This window comes from Callospermophilus lateralis, unplaced genomic scaffold (assembly GCF_048772815.1).
Source record: "Callospermophilus lateralis isolate mCalLat2 unplaced genomic scaffold, mCalLat2.hap1 Scaffold_193, whole genome shotgun sequence".
NCBI classification, from domain to species: domain Eukaryota; kingdom Metazoa; phylum Chordata; class Mammalia; order Rodentia; family Sciuridae; genus Callospermophilus; species Callospermophilus lateralis.
This window is the reverse complement of record NW_027512944.1, coordinates 537,233-552,887: the sequence shown is the minus strand read 5'-3', so window position 1 is coordinate 552,887 and position 15,655 is coordinate 537,233. Positions and strand designations below refer to the sequence as shown.

The following is a 15,655-nucleotide window of genomic DNA, read 5'->3' as shown; positions in this document are numbered from 1 at the left end:
CACGTTCATATTTAATTTTTCTTCCTTAGGTAGTTGTCTTTTCCTATCTTTCCTATCCAGCCCTATATTAATTTTTCCATCCCACCCCCCCCCTTGAGATAAAACTCACACCAGCAACAACAAAAGAGCAGCTCTGTTTTGGTAATAAGAACAGAATTCACCATTCGTTCAGCCTATTTAATAGGTAGTCTCACTACACACCAGACCCCATACTGGGAGACTTATAGACAGCACTCCTTCTAGACCTCACAGAAACCCTCTGTGGGGGCCACTATGATCATCCCCATCCTGCAAAGGAGGAAGTTGAGACTGACAAAGACTTAGTAAGTTCGTCCAGAGTCACAGAAGGCATAGAGATTCAAATGCAGGCCCTATGATTCCACACCCAACAGCCAAGGACCGCATATTATCATCCTCAATTTGGACCCAACTTTGTATTATTCTTTTCCTAGAAATCAGGTCACAAAAGGCTGGAGTGACATGAGCCGGTCTGCCTGACTTCACCCAGGTGGTTCCACAGTCTCCCTGGAGGATAGCCCCTTAGGTCTGTGACACACCACTCCCTGAGCCTTCAGCCCTCCCTCCCCTTCTCAAATTGGCTCTTCATCCTTCCCCAGGTTGCAGCTGGCACAAATCATCTTCTCTGATATTCTAACAACACAAACATTTGGGGGCTTGGCTTACAGCCAATTCCTCTTGCTCCTCTGCCTCTGTCCAAAATACGACTAAGAAGATAAACGTATTAAGGGCCCTGTAATCTCTCCCCCTAAATCCCTTCTCATCTGGGTTGCTTTCCTAACCTTCTTAGGTCCCCAACATCCTTCAGGGACTGAACGATTGGGACCACTGGGATGCCAGCTGTGAGTGCAGCATCCTGGGTGGCCCTGGACCCTCACCCTGCCCATCTCTTCTGTGGCTAAGGAACTCAGCCTGAAGGCCAAGTTAAATAAACACCCCTCCAGGGGTCAGCAGTGGAGGTCAGCAGAGGGGTTCACTTAAGAACTCAACTTTCCAGCCTGGGAAGCACTAAGAGGAAGCCTTGGTTTTCACTTCAGAGACCGGTACCTCTAACGGCCACATTTGGATCACAGACTCAGGAACCCAGATTTCATGAGGAAATGGCTGGTTCTAGAAGCTGGGAAACAGGGGAAAAGATGAACTTGCATTTCCAGGGAACAAGAAAACAGGGATGTGCTCAAAGAATGATGTGGTTGAGCCAACTTGGAGGCTCTTCACTGGCCAAATCTGGGACAATTTGAACATCAAGACAAAAAAAAAAAAAACTTATGATAACATGATGAAACGTAGAAAAATACGGTATAGTAAAAAAGAAAACCATACCTTGAAAACATGATAATCATTCATGAATCTAGATAGAGTATATGGATGTATACCTTCCTGGAATCTCTCTGTAGATAGGAAATTTTTCGAATGAAAAAATTTGGAAAGGAAAGAAAAAACAGTTCTTTCTTGTGATAATAAAATATCTCCAGCTCCTGGGTGTTTTGAGATCACTCAACCCACCCTTGCTGGGCGAGAAGATGTGATTGGTCCTCTGCTGGGCTCTGGCCTCAGGAACTCTGCCCATTTCCTTGAACTCGCTCTAAACTCCAATATAACTTGTGATCCTTTCTGGCCCTTGTCTGTCGCTCCTCCTTCCTAGTAAGTGAGGCTCTAAATGGTACTCAGGGAAAAAATGTCAGTGCCCTACAGGTAGACCTCAGCAAGGAGCCCACCTGCTTGCTACTGGGAAATGGAATTGACCAAATTATGTCATGTGCCTTTATGACTATGTCACATTATATCCCACTGCTATGTATAATTAAAATGCACCAATTAAAAATATTTTTAAAAATTAAACAAAAATAAATCTTCCTCCTTCAGGATAATGGGAGGCCTGAAAAGATTGCTTGGGTGCCATCTACTGGTCAAATGCTTGTACTGCCATGTGATCCTTGCTGTGACTGAGCCATGAGTCACCCACGTGCTCAGTTGTCTTTAACACAGAAGGCACCACAATGCCCAGCTCCAGGCAGACATTCAACAAATAGTGAAATGAATAACATCTTCCTATGAATTCTCATACTTAGGCAGTGCCCATAAGAACCTCATAACCTTATCACACTGATGTCTTCTTGGGGTCGACCTAGTTAGGTTTCCATGGATGGATTATACATTCCTTGAGGGTTCATCGTATTACTTGGTGACCATCCCAGTACTTCATAGGAAATTTTCCATAAGCACCATGACTGTGGCTTTTTATCTCCCATCTCTACCTTATTTATTTTTAAAGTTGCTTTTAAAAAAATTTTTTTAAGATATGAATCTTTATTTTATTCATTTACTTATACATGGTACTGACAATCGAACCCAGAGCCTCGCACATGCTAGGCAAGCACTCTACCACTGAGCCACAACCCCAGCCCCTTATTTTAAAAGTCTTAAAAAATGATTGTAAAACTTATTTTAAAGCTGTCTCTACCCTTGGCCTCCATTTCCTCCCCTTCCCAAGTCGCTACTGGTAAGGTCCCCAGTCACCTGCCAGCTGTTAAATATAAAAACCTCTTTCCTATCCATGTCCTGCTCTCCTTCTGTCTTATTTGGAAACTCTTCTCCCAGCTTCCAAAACACGGCTCCCTCTTGCTTCTCCCACCTTTCTGGCTGTTCTTTCTCACCTCTTCTTATTTCCCTTCCGTTGGTCTCTCTTTCCTCTGTCAATGGCTCTCTGCTGTCTGAGGCTCCAGGGTCCCTGGGGGATCTCAGCTAATTCCCATGAGTGTGTCTTCACCCTCCACGGTTCTCTTAAGCTCCAGGAACCTGTTTCTAAATGCCTGTGGGGTATCTTACAGATGCTCAGATTCCCACTGATCTCACATGGGACTCCCCTTCTCTCCCCCACACACTTCTTCTCCTCTATTACCCACTCAACAGCACCCACTTTGACAGAGTTGCTCAGACTAGGAAACTCATGACCCATCGAGGTGCTCCACTCTTCTCTCAGTATGTCAGTGAGTCCTGTTACTTCTTCCTTTAAGCTTCTCTCACATCTTGCCCCCCCCAACACCCCATGTCCAGAACCACTGAAATAGCACTGCTAACCACCACCTTTGACATGCTCTTGACTCCACCCCATGAACTCATTATGTGCTCTAATGTCACTTCCAGGTCAAACCATTCAATGCACACCACCCACCATCCTCACAATGAGCTCCAAGATCTGCGTCCAACATCCTATGCCCTTTGCATCTTGTCTCACCTACCTTTCCAGTCTCACTTCCCACCACTCCCTCATACTGCCACACAGATCTAGGCACAACTGACATCACAGGCTTCCCTGAAGACTCATTTCCACACCCTGACCATGCAGCTCCCTCTATCTGGAAATTGTCCCTTCTGCCAGCACCTGTGCAAAGGCATAGCCCAGAGCTTTCCCTGCCCCTCATTGTTCTCTGACTTTCTCAGAGCCCTTAATTCAAGCCTCCTTCACACCTCTTCCTAGGCTTCCAACTTCACCTGAACAACATCTAAATTCTTTACCTAACTTTTGTCCCTACAAGGCCATGTATGATTGGACCCCTGCTGATCACCTCAGCTCCTTCACATCCTCCTACCCCATTCATGCACAAAAACAAAGAGCAGTCTTCTATGGGATCCAAAGCAAGGAAAATCCTGAAGTTCTTAAAGACTCCAAAGATCAACAGAAAATCAAAAGCCAAAATAAACTCCTTTTGAAAGTATTTTTATTTTGGACCTCCTATTAACTCAATAACTAAGGAGCATATGGAAAATAATGATAAGTACATTGCATTCATGGAGTTTTTCCTATTGCTAGGAAGACAACTAATGTTTCACATGCATCTGTCTCATTGAATCCTTCAACCAGCCCTATTATTTCCCGTTTTTAGAGAGGACATTGCTATTACCAAGGTAACCTTTAGTATAGGCAAGGCTACTACTTAAGCCCAGGTCTGTGTCACTCAGATCTTGGGCTCTGATGGATGTTCTACATACACACCCAGAGCATCTGGCAGACGAAGACTAGGGTTAAATCTTACAGCTAACCTTTCTGGAAGATTGTCTACCAACTCCAAAATCAAGTTTCCTAAAACCACCTAAAATGGCTTCTAAGTTTTAAACCTGCACCTGAGATTAAATAGCACTTTGGTTTGGGGTTTTTTGTTTTGTTTTGTTTTGTTTTTTCAGAATTTCACTTTTTTAAATTAATTTTTTATGTTTTTATTTGTGCACTATAATTATGCAAAATAGTGGGGTTCATTGTGACATTCACATATGGTAGTCCTTAGCCTCCCTTGGAAGTCTCAATTCTGGTGTATGGACTGAGAGACCAGCACTTCAAAAGTTATCCATATTCTGGAATTCCCAAATACACCCTGACATTCTGACTAAGCCCTTTTCTTCTGACTGTGATTAAATTTTTCAGCCACAGACGGCATACTTCAACATTTGCCCTAGACACTTGAAACACATAGTATTCTACTATAGGTGGGATCAGGCAAAGAATATCAATCCCACTCCAACCAGCATCTCTATAAACTGGCAATATAAGTCCGGGAAGTACAACTACTCAAAAGGTAAGACCATCCTATCTGCTTCTAATTCAAATAGGTAGCACAAAAAACAGGCTCAATGGAAGCAATGTGCACATTGTTCCAGATACAGACTCTTAGACGGACGTTCAGCAAAGGGCACCATCGAGGGAATTTTGGACAGAGAGAGAGGCTAGCTTTCCAATCTATTTTCAAAGAATTATTGAAACTCAGAGGGAACTCTAATAAATATTAAGTAATTCTTTGAGATGAAGTAGCTTCCAGAAAGAATCCCTTTATTAGGACAAATATTATACTGGCAATTTGTTGGTAGATTCCAGGAATTTAGCCTGGGATTCAAAAAATTTACCAATGGAGAGACATATAGCCATCCCTCTCCTCGGTCTATACTCAAAGGACTTAAAAACATCATACTACAGAGACACAGCCACATCAGTGTTTATAGCAGCACAATTCACAATAGCTAAAGTGAGAAACCAACCTAGATGCCCTTCAGTAGATGAATGGATTTTAAAAAAATATGGCATATACACACAATGGAATATTACTCAGCGATAAAAGAGAAAAAAATCATGGCATTTGCAGGTAAATGGATGGCATTGGAGAAAATAATGCTAAGTGAAGTTAGCCAGTCTCAAAAAACTAAATGCCAAATGTTCTCTCTGATATAAGGAGGCTGATTCATGATGGGGTAGGGAGGGGGAGCGTGGGAGGAATAGGCAAACTCTAGATAGGGCAGAGGGGTTGGAGGGGAAGGGAGCGGGCAGGGGGTTAGCAAGGGTGGTAGAATGTGATGGACATCCAAAGTACATGTATAAAGACACAAATTGGTGTGAACATAGTTCATATACAACCAGAGAAATGAAAATTTGTGTTGTATATGTGTAATAAAAGTTGTAATGCATTCCACTGCCATTTCTTTTTAAAAGGTCAACTTAACTTAAAAAAATAAAATAAAATGCATTACATCCAGACAAAATAGTGCATGCCTGTAATCCAAGTGGCTTGGGAGGCTGAAGTAGGAGGATCACAAGTTCAAAGCCAGCCTCAGCAAAAGCCAGGTTCTAAGCAACTCAGTAAGCTCTTGACTCTAAATAAAATACAAAAAACCTCTCAGAGGTTGAGAGCCCATGAGTTTGATCTCTATACCCCTCCAAAAAAATGCATTACAGATAAATTTTTTTTTTTTGGTACCAGGGATTGAACGCAAGGGCACTGAGCCACATCTCCAGCCCTTTGAGACAGGGTCTCCCTAGTTTCTGAGGGCCTTGCATAGTTGCTGAGGCTGGCTTTGAACTCACAATCTTCCAGCCTCAGCCTCCCAAGCCATTGGGATTACAGGCATGCACCACCGCACCCAGCAAAAACAACATTTTTGAAGGCTTATTCACATTTGCTGGCCATTGCCACCACCACTGCCTCTGGAAGGGACATGGGTCATGCTGTGTGTGGATGGCCTGGGCTTCATCCAGGAGAGAGGAGAGCTCAAAGGGCAGATAGAAACCTCCCAGGGTCAACAATCCGGAATGAACAGATGTCCACAACCCAGCAGATGGAAACATAGCTTTGCTTTATAGTCTTGCCTAGAAAGCCCGCTGGCCCCACACCTTCCAAAACTCAGATTCCATCAAGATGAACTTTAGTCCCTTGTACAGTGAAACTGTAAAACCATGTGCATTAGTGACAGAGCTGGTTCCGGGTCTACTTACGCATGCAGTCTCCTCCATACCAGCCGGCTCTGCATTCTGCACAGAAGCCCTTCATGTAGAAGTCGTCCAGGGTGCCCCCCACGAGCCATTCCGGCAGCTCTTGCAGTTTTCAAAAATGGTACAACCTGAAACATTTCCAAGAAGATTCTCAGACTCCATGCTTGCAGGTTCTGATGGTCCGCATGAGAGATACACCTGCTCAGAGACTGGCTCTAGTGGGGCATTGGGACATAGAAAGGTAGCACAGTCCTTAGGAAAAGCTGGAAAATGCCAGGTTTATCAGGATTTAACTAGAGAGTTTAGGAGTGATCCCAACCGACTTCCCAGTTAGTGGCTGATGTTTAAGGTAACATGAAATCGCTTAGAGTAAAAGAGAATCAATCAATATAGTGTTATTTTTCGCCCTTGTATAAATACTTCACGTTTACTATGAAATATTTAGAAAATTATGACAAATAAAAAGAATTCAATAATAATAATAATAATAAAACCCTTAAAATCCTAATATCTAGCCAGGTGCAATGGCACATGCCTATAATCCCAACAACTCAGGAGGCTGAGGCAGCAGGATCACAAGTTCAAGGCTAACCTCAGCAATTTAGTGTGACTCAGGAAGCCGGGCATGGTGGCAGCACATGTTTATAATCCCAGCTGCTCCAGAGGCTGAGGCAGGAGGATGGCGAGTTCAAAGCCTCTAAATAAAAGTCTCTAAATAAAATATTTTTTAAAAGGACTGGAGATGTTGCTCAGGGGTTAAACACCCCTGGGTTCAATACCCAGTCCAAAAAAATAAAAATTACTAAGAGAGCTGAGGGATATAGCTTAGCGGTAAAGTGCCTCTTGGTTTAATCCCAGCAACACATACACACACACACACACACACACTCACCACACGCACACACACACACACACACACACACACACACACAAACAGATATCCCGTGACCTAGAGAATTCTACCGCTAATACTTTCTCTGCCTGCATACACATACATCATTTTAAAAGCTACACTTGTAACTACATACTGTCCATTCTCTTTTTATAACTCCCTTTTAATTGAATAACAGATAGTAAATGTCTATTGTGCCATTAGACACTCTTTCTTCTATCTTTCTATACCCAGAGTTTGCCCCCAGAAACACCCCAAGGCCTGACATAATTCTCACCCTCAAAAGTGCCAGGCAGCCCCACCAGCAAGCCACAGCACAGGGGCTGCGCAATTCCCAGGCATAAATCTTTTAAAATTATGGCCTGTTGAGTGGCTAGGGATAATGAGGAAAGGTATAAATAATTCCTACCCATTTATCAAAAACAGAGCTAATTTCTGAGTCTTCCATTGTCCAGCTTGGGGTTCTGGAGCCAATTCTTTAAGGTTCTCAGACCTTAGAGCCCTCTCTGTCAAACTGGGATTAAAACTGGATCTGCCTCTTAGAATTGTTTAAAAGTAAATGAGCACAGGTAAAGCACCTGGCATACAGTAAGAATTCCCAAGGTGAGACCATTACTATTCTGCTTCCCCATGACCCCACCTGGCTTATCCCTGTGATGGCCAATGTCAAGCTTAATTTTCACTTCCTGTGACCCGTCTTTCTATAACAGAGTCAAATCAAGATCATATCTTGCTCAATATTGTATCCTCAGCACCTAATACAGTGCTGGCACCTAGCAAGTGCTCAATGAATATTACTTGAGTGGCTGAGTGAACAAATGAATGCCTCATGAATTGTTCCCAGTAGCCAGCATGTCTTTCAGCATCCGTGAGCTTCTTTGCTGTCAACTGAAATCAGGTTTTTATTGACCTGTAATGTGTGTGTGTGTGTGTGTGGGTGTATGTGTGTATGTAAGTGTGTGTGTGTGTGTTCCACAGAAGAGACTTGTAGCCCTCTTTCCACACTATACTGAGTTTCCTTTCCCTCCTTCTTGAGAAGACGAATTGCTAATATGATTCATCAAATTCCAGTAAGTCATAAGGCACATGACGGAGTCCCATGGGTACCACTGTGCCTTCCAAAAGCCAACCCCCCCCTCACGTGCCAAGCTCCTCTTTAAATCCCTATTCACCATGCTACAGAGGAGGTAAATGGACTCAGAACCTCCCTCCTCAGTGGCTCTGCCAAGACTATTTCTTGGCACAGCAAGTCAGGGTCCTTAAGATACAAGCCACAAAAAAAAGTCTAGTGATTAACATGAACAAGGCCATGATCAAAGACAGGAGGTAGCACACAGATTGCCACAGGACCCACTGCAGGCTGCCCATCCTAGAACCACATAGGCCCACTGAGGACCATGGTGCTGCTAGATGCTGCTGGATGTCACAATGCCAACCCTAACATTGGTGTCCCTCAACCTTTATGGTCCTGCACCACCACCAGCAGCAGAGAGATGCTCACTGTCTACCATAATGGTAGAAATGCCAACTAAAGCCACACTGGATTCCGTGTTCCACCTATGAGACTGGCAAAAGTCCAAAATGACACATTTTGTTGTAAAGCTTTGAAAAAAAAGAAAAAAAAAACAGCACCCTCACACACTGCTGGAGTAAAGGCCAAATGTACAGAAAACTATTTGGCAAAGGCCGGAAAGTGACATATGCACTCCCAAGGGACCCACTGCTAGCAGAGGGGTAAGTGTACCTCCAAGATACACTTACATAATACTAACTGATGTGTGCAAAGTGTATTCACTGCCCATACAATGACCATCCCTAATCTGAAAACTGAGGTCCAAACTGCACTAAAATCCAAAATGTTTTATGCTTTGACATGGCACCACAAGCAGAAAATTCCACATCTGACCTCCTGTGACAGGCAGCAGCCAAAATGCGGGCATACTGAAAATATTTTGTAACATTACCTTCAGGCTGGGTAAAGGGTGTATACAAAACATAAATGAATTTCATGTTCAAATTTAAATCATGTTCAAGATATCTCATCATGTAGACCCAAGCATTACAAAATCAAAACAAATCAAGAATACTTCTGGTCCCAAGGGTTTTGGAGAAGGGATATACAACTTATAATAACAAAAGTTTAGGAACAACCCAAAAGTTCATAAATGATGGTCACCCATATAATGCAGTCATAGCAACTGTGAAAAAAAAAAGAAAAAGAAAGAAAGAAAGAAAAGAAAAGTGAAGATGGCTTTATATTGATATGGAGTAATCTCTAGCTTTTCATGAGAAAAGGAAGTTAGCATTGTTTATGGTAAAATATCTTTTGTGTGAAATGGGGAAAGATATATATATATATATATATATATATATATATATATATATATACACATACACACACACACACACACACACACAATATATATATATATATATATATATATATATATATATATATATATATATATATATGTTTTTTCAAACATGGAAAACAGTAAGCCACTCTATACATCAAATAGGTGGTGATACTAGAGATTGAATCCAGGACAGCTAGGACAGCTTCATGCATGCTAGACTAAGGCTCTACCACTGAGCTACACCCTGAGCCCCTTTTTTATTTTATGGGACAGGGTCTTGCTAAGTTGTCCAGGCTGGCTTCAAACTTGTGATTGTCTTTTTTCTGCCTCCCAAGTAGCTGGGATTACAGGCACGCCCCACCACGCCTAGCTACCTCAATTGATTTTGATTGGGAGGGCATCTAGAGATTGAACGCAGGGCCTCGCACATGCTAGGCAAGCACCACCAAGCATAAATCCCAAATCCAACATAGATTTTTAAATGTAGTATTTTTATGGCACATACTTCATGGGACATAGTCTAAGGTCAATAGTAACCATAAAGAAATCATAACTTCATTCGGTGATCCTATTGTTAGTATTAATAGTGCTATTGTTAACTTTGCACAATTCTATTGTCATAAGATAAAGCCAATAAGTAATTAGGTTAGTATCAATAAGAAATAAGACTTAAAATGAGAAAAAAATTAAAGACATTAATAATCTTGAATATCACATAGATTCATTCATTTATTTATTTACTAGTTTTAGGTGGACACAATATCTTTATTTTATTTTTATGTGGCACTGAGGATCAAACTCAGTGCTTCACGTGTACTGGATAAACACTCTGCCACTGAACCACAACTCCAGCCCCTCACATAGATCCATTTTTTAAAAAACAGATTTGTCTGGGCTGGGGTTCTGGCTCAGTGGTAACGTGCTTGCCTAGCATGCGTGACACACTGGGTTCGATTCTCAGCACCACACACAGATAAATTTAAAAAAAAAAGGTCCATCAACAACTAAAAAATATTAAAAAAAACAGATTTGTTAGCTCCATCCACTGGGGGAAAAAAACACCTATTAACAATGACAATCCAATTATCAGAAACACTCCTGAGGTTCCAGACTGTGGTCTCGGGTCAGAGTTCCTTGAAGAAATGACTAATTCCAGACCTGGGAAGAAAATGTACAAGTCTTCAATGCCTTGTCTTGGGAGAATCAAAGAAGCCCACAAGTGTGGTCATGTCAGAAGCATATAGAAGGACATGAGGGAGCGCCCAGTGTCCTAAGACTGGAGGTGCCTGGGTTAAAATGGGTACTGAATGACAATGATTCAATTGCACATATAAATAAAAATGGAGAATTTCTTAATGACACACAGAGAATCCCCTTTCATCAATGGTGACTGCCGAGGGCATTCACACTTACTCTTCTATAATTTAGTTTTAAAAGACGGCCTTTCTTCTTCATCTTTCCTTTCCTTTCAGGGTAACCAAATGGTTTATTTGGATAGTCTTTCATTGGTTAGAACCAGTGATCAGTCCCAGGGTCAAGGTTGCAGATTTGGGTGCCTCCTACCTGATGGGTCAGGAGCCCCGCTGCACCATCTATGCGGTTCTCTTGCCTATCAGACGGCTGACCTCAGGTCATCTTGTAACAGCAGAGTCCATGCTAGTGGTCAGCCAATAGTAACCACAAGGCTTTTGAAAATTGTTCAAAGACTCCCATATCACTGCCAAGGACACCTAGTAGAGAGACCCAGGCTTTACTCTCAAATTTTTCAAGAAAATTGGAAGGCTTTACTCAACCATTTCCCTACAAACCACACTCACCCATCAGGAAATTGGGGCAGTGGATTTCTTTTCTGGAAACAAATATACAAAAGTTATGGTGAAGTCACTCCAAATTTAAAGCCCAGCATGACTCTCTTCCAAGGAGAAAGGACTCAGAAGGATCATTTGCAGACTTGAGCCCCATTTTCTTTCTTCTTCCATGGTTTTGCATGAAACGAAGTCCCTGGCAGAAATGGGTATCATTCTCTGTTTTTGAAAGAAGTGGAAATGCAGAAATAAGAGAAATTCCCAAAGCCCCCCCCCTTTTTTTTGTATCCTTGCATTCATCAGCCTTTGGAAAGCTCATTTGAAAATCTCAATGTCCAAGTCGAGGTGTGGCTCAGTGGTGGAGCGCATGCGCAGCATGCATGGGGCACTGTGTTCCATCCCCAGCACCACATAAAAATAAAAATAAATAAAGGTATTGTGTCCATATACAACTAAAATTTTAAAAAAGAAAAAAATAGAAAAGAAAATCTCAAGGTCCTTATTCTGACCTGGCCTAAACAGGGAAAGGTGAAACTGCAGGAGGTGTCAGAAGCATAAGGCAGCAATACTTCCTTGCTTTTCAAGCATCAGGAAAATGCGCAATGAGGTTTCCAATCACATCAGAAACACTATGCACTATACGTTCAGTCCACCTTGGCCCCTACCCAGCTGAGAACTACAATGCAGTTATCAAATCTACAATCATTAAAAAGAACACCACACAGCCATAAAGAAAACTAAAATTATGGCATTTGCCAATAAATGGATGGAACTGGAGACGGTCATGCTAAGTAAAATAAGCCAATCCCCCAAAAAACCAAAGACCAAATGTTCTCTCTGATACTGCGGATCCTAACAGCCAATAAGAAGAGCGGGGAATAGAAGTTCCTTGGAATAAAAATTCAACGGGAATGAAGGGAAGGGAGGGGAACGGAATAGGAAAGACAGCAGAATGAATCCGACGTCACTTTTTTATGTTCACATATGAATACACGACCAGTGAAACTCCACATCACGCACTGCCACAAGAATGGGAAGTCATACTCCATGTACAGATATGTCAAAGTACACTCTACTGTCATGTACATCTAAATAGAACAAACAAACAAAAAGAACATATCAGTCCCCTCTATGGTGGGGGCAGGAGAGTGGTGGTACAAAAGTCAGGTTCAGCTTTATGTAAAGGCAAAAAAATGGGCAGGGGGGCATACACAAGGGCCTGGGAAGGTCCCATCCCATCCAAAGACACTCTCTTGTGACTGGACCACCTCCCAGCTGTCCCACTCAGAGCTAAGACCGTCCTCCTTGACTTCTGCTCTTTCCTTACCCTCTCTCCTTCTCTACCCAGCCAACCCAGGATGTAGTCAGCTCACTTCCTAATGACCCAAATCCCTCCGCCTCTCTCTACACATTGGACTTTTACCTTTATTAAGGTCCTCTTATTTCTCTCCTGCCTCAAGCCATATCCCACCTCTTCTCTTAGAGATCTCCAATGCTGGTCAGGAGCATGGTGCAAGCCTATAATCCCAGCAACTCAGGAGGCTGAGTCAGGAGGATCATGAGTTTGAGGCCAATCTCAACAACTTAGTGAGTACCCATCTTAAAATTTTTAAAATGTTCTCTTCTCTTCTTATTATTATTTGGGCCATGTAATTCAGTGGTAAAGCACCCCAGGTTCAATCCCTGGTTACCTCCCCCCAACACACACAAACCTCCAAAGCTAGCAAAATATCTTCAGGATTTAGCCTAAAATTCATAGCATGGCTTACAAAACCCTTCTGGATCTGGTCCCCGATTTTTCCTTCAGATTGCTTTCTCCTCTTGTTATCTGTCTCTCTCCCTCTCTCCACATCTCTCATCACACACCGTTTCTCCTGGCTGACCAAGCTAATTGCAATTCCTGAAACCTCATGCTTGCTCTTGCGTTCACAGATGCACAACGTTAACACTGAGAAGAGTAAGAACACCTCTACTCCCTTGCCCGTAGTGAGAACGGGCTGACTGGTGTCCTTTTTAATAATCCTGGCACCACCGAGGGCCGAGGGCTGCCTGCAGGACCCCGAAGGTCGCCTGGGCTCGTGGCTGGGCGCTCACCTGGGTGGATGAGGCAGGAGTCACATTCGTTCTCCTTGTTCCTGCAGCAGGGGATGGTGTAGCCCACGACCTCCTTCTTCCCAGGGCACACGCACTCGATCTGGTCATATTCGCAGCATTCGCGACACATGATATTCCACTCAGCTCCAGGGCAGGTTCGTTGATGACCGTGTATTCTGAAATGGAAAACCAACGCGCGACAGTGGGTCCAGGCAGGAAGGGACAGACGTGGGAACACTCGGCTGTCAGGAGGCCACCGTGTGCTGTGTGCAAGAAGACTGTGGCATTCTTCCTGGGCCAGAGTCTCGGAAGTGAGACCACCTGCCCCAGGGATCTTCAGAGCCATGCACTCAACACAGAGGAAACTTGCTATAACTGCTAATCAACTATTTTGATAGAATGGGGGGGAACAGGGTACTGGGGATTTTACTCAGGGAGACTCAAACACTGAGCCGCATCCCCATCCCTTTTTTGTATTTTATTCAAAGACAGAGTCTCACTGAGTTGCTAAAGCTGGCTTTGAACTTGTGATCCTCCTGCCTCAGCCTCCCCATCTGCGGGGATTATAGGTGTGGGCCACTATGCCTGGTTATTTTTATAGAATTTTTATTTCAAAAAATCATGTTCAGCAATATATAATCTAAATATATTGACAGTAGAACATGCATGCAATTTACAAAAACATACACATTTCTTAGGTGTCTGTGTTCATTTTATTTATTTATCTATTTTCCAGTGCTGGGGATGGAACCCGGGGCCTCATGCATGCTGGGCAAGCTCTCTACCCACTGAGCTACACCTCGTTTCTATTTTTGTTGGAGTATTTTCATAGTTGCGTAGATTGTGCACTGAACAACTCCAGGGGAAATCATTCAACTGCAGAACTATAGGATGCAGCGCAGTCATGGTGCCATCATAAAAATTTCGGAGACTACTTTGTAGATGAGGCCGTTCAAGTGCAAGGCTGATGGCCAAGTATAGACTATGTTATTGCTTCCAAACTTGGCTCTTCCATTTTGCAGCATGCCAAGTTTATAGTATCTTCAAAGCTAAAACCAACAGAAAAGACAAAAGTACCTTAATTAATATGTTTGGGAGAATTTCAATGTTTTACATGGGTGAACTCATTAACCCAACTTCATTCAATTCCCTGAGTACAACTGAGCATTCTTTCCCGTGAGAAAGCAATGTTCTCTTTGGGGTAGGATTTTTTTTTCCTTTCTTGTTTTTTATTTTCTCTTTTGATATTTATATACCTTAAGTAAAAAAGAAAACCATCTGGAAAAACCTTTCAGAGGAATCAGTTGGAGGTTGTGCAGAGGAAGTCAGACAAAAACCTTCTAGCTTTGATTTGCTTTGTTCCCCACTCTCCATTTCTAAAAAAAATCCTCGCACAAAGATGATGATTAAAGCAGAAAGGGGTCAGATATTTGGGGAAGATAGTGAATGTGGGCAAGGTCCTGTGAAGCCTTCCACAGAAGGATCAGGCAGAGATCCCTGAGATGCTTCACAGGCCCATAAAAACAAACCCTAGTGTCTGTGGGGACCTCTAAACCCTTTACTCCATAGTTTAGTTTTCTATTTCCCTCCCCTAAACTTGTAATTCTGACCCAAGGTTGATCACTCCTAAGTCTGCCAAGTGCAACCACTTTAAGAAACTATCACCATCAATCCTCAGTCTCGGGTCATAAGAAGATTCTAATAGCATGAAAAGGAACCACCCAGATGATGGACAGTTTCTTAAATTGGATGAATCTAGTTTTATGAAAAATTTACTTTCTTTCATCATTTTGGACAAATATCATTGAACCAGCAATGACCCTCACCCTGGCTTTAGATTGGCACAGGTCACCACAGCCTGGTCACTGTTGAGATTTTGCTTCCCTCTCCATTCCATGAGCAACCTCAGAGAGTCCCCTGTAGTCACAGGGGACTTACTAGCTGAGCTTACAGGCTTTGTTACCTGCCAAAGTGGATGACCTCGAAAATCTAGCAAGAACTGAATGTTTAAAAGAGAGAAAAACAGAATAAAAACACAGATGTGAGTTCCCACGAGTCTAGATGTGTCAATGGGTTTTTGGAAATGACACAGAAAGCAAGAACAACAACAAAAAATTACATAAATTCAACTTCATCAAAATTAAAACCCCTTTAGCATCAAAGACATTACTGAGAAAGTGAAAAGACAGACAACAGAATGAGAGAAAATATTTGCAGATCATTTATATGATAA

General features: G+C 42.6%; 1 pseudogene; it reads right to left on the bottom strand.

Annotated features, from left to right (window-relative positions):
- The window catches only part of LOC143387074 (inactive serine protease PAMR1-like), a 159,924-nt pseudogene that overhangs the window by 41,955 nt on the left and 102,314 nt on the right, over positions 1-15,655 (bottom strand).